General features: G+C 45.4%; 1 non-coding gene across 1 annotated transcript; it reads right to left on the bottom strand.

Annotated features, from left to right (window-relative positions):
• Positions 1–75, bottom strand: Trnal-caa (transfer RNA leucine (anticodon CAA)). The gene has a single exon. It is a non-coding gene; the product is annotated as a tRNA-Leu (tRNA).
• Positions 76–5,078: the final 5,003 nt, after the last annotated feature.

Here is a 5,078-nt window from a genome sequence, read left to right on the forward strand (position 1 = left end):
GTGCCGGACCGAGACTCGAACTCGGGACCTTTGCCTTTTGCGGGCAAGTGCTCTACCAACTGAGCTACCCAAGCACGACTCACTCCCCGTCCTCACAGCTTTACTTCTGGCAGTACCTCGCTCCTAACTTCCAAACTTTACAGAAGCTCTCCTGCGAACCTTGCAGAACTAGCACTCCTGAAAGAAAGGATATTGCGGAGACATGGCTTAGCCACAGCCATGTCTCCGCAATATCCTTTCTTTCAGGAGTGCTAGTTCTGCAAGGTTCGCAGGAGAGCTTCTGTAAAGTTTGGAAGGTAGGAGACGAGGTACTGGCAGAAGTAAAGCTGTGGGTAGCGGGCGTGAGTCGTGCTTCGGTAGCTCAGTTGGTAGAGCACTTGCCCGCGAAAGGCAAAGGTCCCGAGTTCGAGTCTCGGTCGGGCACACAGTTTTAATCTGCCAGGAAGTTTCATATGTAGTGTAGTTTGCCAAAGTTTTGATTCATTACGTAATTGAAATTAATACGCTTATGCCTGTGCAAATATTAGGAATTTTTATCTGTTTAGATGAAAATGGCATTATGTAACATTTACCGACAGGTGTTTATGCTGTAACAATAAATGCACACGTGGAAGCACAAATGAAAACGCCTTGATAATAACGTCAGTGAAAGTTTATTGCTCCTGTATTGAAGTACTTTACAGTCAGTGAAAACCGATACAGATTAGGCACTGGTGACGTCACTCACAATTACGTCGGTCTTTAGGTTTTGAGGAGCAATACCAGTGACTAACTACTATTCCACTCCAGATTTTACAACAGTTAAGCTCAGCAAGATTTTACAAATAACGGCAATCATAACAGACAACGCCGAAATACACCGTAGCGCCAAAGAAACTTGTATAGCCATGCGTATTCAAATACAGCGACATGTAAACAGCCAGAATATAGCGCTGCGGTCGGCAACGCCTATGTAAGACAACAAGTGTGTAGCGCAGTAGTTATATCGGTTACTGCTGCCACAATGGAAAGTTATCAAGACTAGTGAGTTTGAACGTGGTGTTATAATAGGCGCACGAGCGATGGGACATAACCACCCCAAGGTAGGTACGACCATTTCACGAGTGTGCCGTGAATATCAGGAATCCGGAAAAACATAAAGTCTCCAACATCGCTGCGACCGGAAAAAGGTCCTGCAAGAACGGAACCAACGACGACTGAAGAGAATCGTTCAACGTGACAGAAGTGCAACACCTCCGAAAATTCATGCTGATTTCAATCCTGGGCCTTCAGCAAGTTTCAGCGTGCGAACCATTCAACGAAACATCATCGATATGGGCTTTCGGAGCCGAAGGCCCACTGGTGTACCCTTGATGACTGCATGACACAAAGCTTTACACCTCGCATCGGCCCGTCAGCACCGACATTGGAGCGCTGATGACTGGAAATATGTTGCCTCGTCGGGCGAATCTCGTTTAAAATTGTATCGAGCGGGTGGACGTGTACGCGTATGGAGTCAACCTCATGAATCCATGGACTCTGCATGTCAGCAGGAAACTCTTCAAGCTCGTGGAGCCTCTGTAATAGTGTGGGGCGTGTGCAGCTGGAGTGGTATGGGGCCCCTGATACGGCCAGATACGACTCTGACAGGTGCCACGTACGTAAGCATCCTGTCTGATCACATGCATCGATTCATGTCCATTGTGCATTCCGACGGACTTGGGAAATCCAACAGGACAATGCGACGCCCCATACGTCCAGAACTGCTACAGATTGGCTCCAGGAACACTCCTTTGAGCTTAAACACTTACTCTGGCAGCCAAACTCCCGAGACATGAACATTATTGAGCGTATCTGGGATGCCTTGCAACGTGCTGTTACGGATTTATGGAAATCCGTGCAGGATTCATGGTGTCAATTCTCTCCAGCACTACTCCATACATTAGTCGCGTCCATGCCTCGTCGTGTTGCGGCACATCTGCGTGCCTTCGGGGCCCTACACGATATTAGGTGCGTGTACCAGTTTCTTTGGCTCTCCATTGTAATTTGGGCCAAATTTACATAATACGTAAAATATACGGAACAGTTTCATTTTAATTTCGCTACGCGGTTCCAATATTTTGAAGTTAATCGCAATATCCATTAAATTTCTTTCTCAAACAATTATAGAATACATTTTTCATATTACAATGAATAATGGACTTCAATTAATTGTCGCTGCGTCTATTTCAATGGATTAGCCAAATTTAAGTTTTAGTGGCAAGGGTATTTATGTTATTTTAAGTCAAATAACATATCTTTTAACAATGTTTCTCTTGGTATAATAATGACAGGAAAGGATCCTACTGATGGTTGATGGCTTGGGTAAATCATTGACACTAAAGGCTACTTACAATTTACCACAGACCACTATAATGTTCGAAAATATTAAGCTTACGATGCTGGCAAGTCTTACACAATACTACACTGCTAAAAGGCACAGTACTGCTTTGTGATGAGTTGTAGGTGGTGCCGCGAACTACATTATGTGGCAACAATAATTGGCAACAGGATCAAGGCATGGTCTCGGTGTTCTTCGATACTACATTTTTCTACACGAGGAAATTGTGGGCAGAATGTTTTTGTAACTGCATGTGTAGCCTGTAGAGAGCTTGTATCCAGGGGGCCATAACGGAGGCGAGCAAGAACAGGGGGCGAAAAGAATTGGGGTCCATAAATGCTGAGCGCAGCGACCTAGCGAAGAGAGTGATTCTGGGAAACAGCGCTCGGTGGTTCTTACCTGCAGAGGGACTTCTGGCCAAATCACTCTCCTCCTTCCACTTAGGGTTGGGCAGAAGGGCGTTGGTCTGCAAAACATATTACTTGGGCCAGGAACCAGTCCAGATAACTGAGAGTGGGCGGAGGAAGCAATTTAAGAGAGACTGCTGGAAACTGAGTTTTTGGGCTATTGATAGGAAAGTAATAAAACAACTCGTATTCTCATGTTAGAAGCTGGGACGGCACGGACAGGGCAGCTGGCGTGCATGTCTAGTGGAAGCAGGACTGTAACACCCCCCCCCCCTCTCCCACCTGACGCCAGGAAGTCACAAGGTTGTTTTAGTGACCGGCAAAAACATATGTTTCGGGGGGACGACTGTACGTGAAGGTTAACAGCCTTCTTTCAGGAACAGGAAATCCGGAAATGGTCTGCCCATAAAGGTTAGGTCACTCCATAAATGAGGGACTGTGGTCTCGTTTAGGTAGACTTTTTTTTCCAAAACACGGCCATGCTTACCATGAGAGCGACGCCTCTCTAGACTAAAATCGTCTTTTTGGAGACAAGAGAGAGTTGGTTCAAATGGCTCGGAGCACTATGGGACTTAACTTCTGAGGTCATCAGTCCCCTAGAACTTGGAACTACTTAAACCTAACTAACTTACGGGCATCACACACATCCATGCCCGAGGCAGGATTCGAACCTGCGACCGCAGCGGTCGCGCGGTTCCAGACTGTAGCGCCTAGAACCAATCGGCCACTTCGGCCGGCAGAGAGATATGGAGTCGCTGATTCGATCCTCTCAGGACACGCAAATTAGAGGCCTGCTCGCCCGTGTGGTAACCCCTGTGCTGTGTCTGGATTGGCTACCAGGCCAACAGAACAGTCAAGAGGGGAGTTTTAATGACTGGAGTATATTTCTAGAGGTTTGTCCAACGTGGAGGTGGTTTCGTTTTGCTAATTCGGCTGCTGTTCCAAGGTGTGGTGAAAATTGATTGGGTTCTTCGAGGGACTTTGTCTTCTGTCCTCCCATGGTGGAGAACTTCAGGGTCTGTATCTTGTGGTGGACTAAGAGCCTTTCGCAGTTACCAACTGTACCGACAGTGAAACTGCTTATCGTCTCTCACATATCGTGTGTCACCTGTTTGAAGTTATTGGTCCCGAGTTGACCGTCTGACAATTCCAGCATGCACCGCCATGCCTGGGAGTCAAGTTGGTTTGGTCAGACCAGCGAACGGGTGCATCACGCACTGAAAGCTGGCGGGATTTCTGGGCTCTGACAGGGAAGTTTCCCGTGTTCTGATAATCAGAGCACCAGATCGAAAAGTTTAAATAATTTCGTGGACGCGTCAGAACATTACAGCTGCGGCAGACACAGCTCCTCGCCCAAAGCGCGCCGTTTTCTGCTGCCGCCTCAGTCAAGGTGAAAGGCTAACGCCCTGCTGCGCCGACGTAGGGTTGTTAAATGATATTCACGGCTCCGTGTTCTCAGGTGAACCATGGTTTGTGGTAGAGTTATTCGTAGGTGATTCCATTTGAACAGAATCGGACCTCACAGTGGGCTCATGTAAACAAAGTCAGACTGCATTGTAAAATGGATTAATTCAGGGGAGAATTTGTATAGTTTTCACCCCATTGCGTGCTTTGCCTACCAAATACCATACCTTAAATGATTTGTGTTTGTCATTTTTGTGTGTAAGATTTATCAGCTGACCCTCCAGAAAGTTTTAATTCCTAGGGGTTCAATAAAACTTGTCACTATTTTCTAAAGTAAAATACGCCACTGTTATCATTCATACTCCCTCACTGTTTTTATTTTATAGTGGTGGTACATGAGGACAACAGAAATTTAAGGTTCAATATTATTAAATTAGTTAATTTGATTATTAATTTGACTTCTGAAAGTGATTACATGCATAGCACAACTAAAGTGCCAAGAGTAAATTCACTGCTTCTCGTGTGAGTAGCACATGACTTGAAAGTTATTCACAAGATAATATTCTTCTTAATGTAAAGATAATAACATCTAGCTTAACTTAGATATATATATATATATATGACTAAAGCAACCGACGTCTTGCAGTTCGCGTCGCTTGACCAGGATCTCGAATCGTGGCACCTTTGTGAGTTAGTGCGTTATCTTGCGGAACAGATGTGTCTTTTTTTCTCGAAGTGAGATTATGGTACGCTGAGAACATTTAGACTTGGGTTCGGCGCTTTTCTTGATATCTCAGCAATGTGTAGTATTTAGTTTCAGTGCATGTATTGTTTGTGTCTTTTTTTTGTCTTGTCAGTGACTTCCGTGTCACTTGCTGTCTGATGTTACGTCGTTGCTAAAAGCTTTG

Source organism: Schistocerca cancellata, chromosome 7 (assembly GCF_023864275.1).
Source record: "Schistocerca cancellata isolate TAMUIC-IGC-003103 chromosome 7, iqSchCanc2.1, whole genome shotgun sequence".
NCBI classification, from domain to species: Eukaryota; Metazoa; Arthropoda; class Insecta; order Orthoptera; family Acrididae; genus Schistocerca; species Schistocerca cancellata.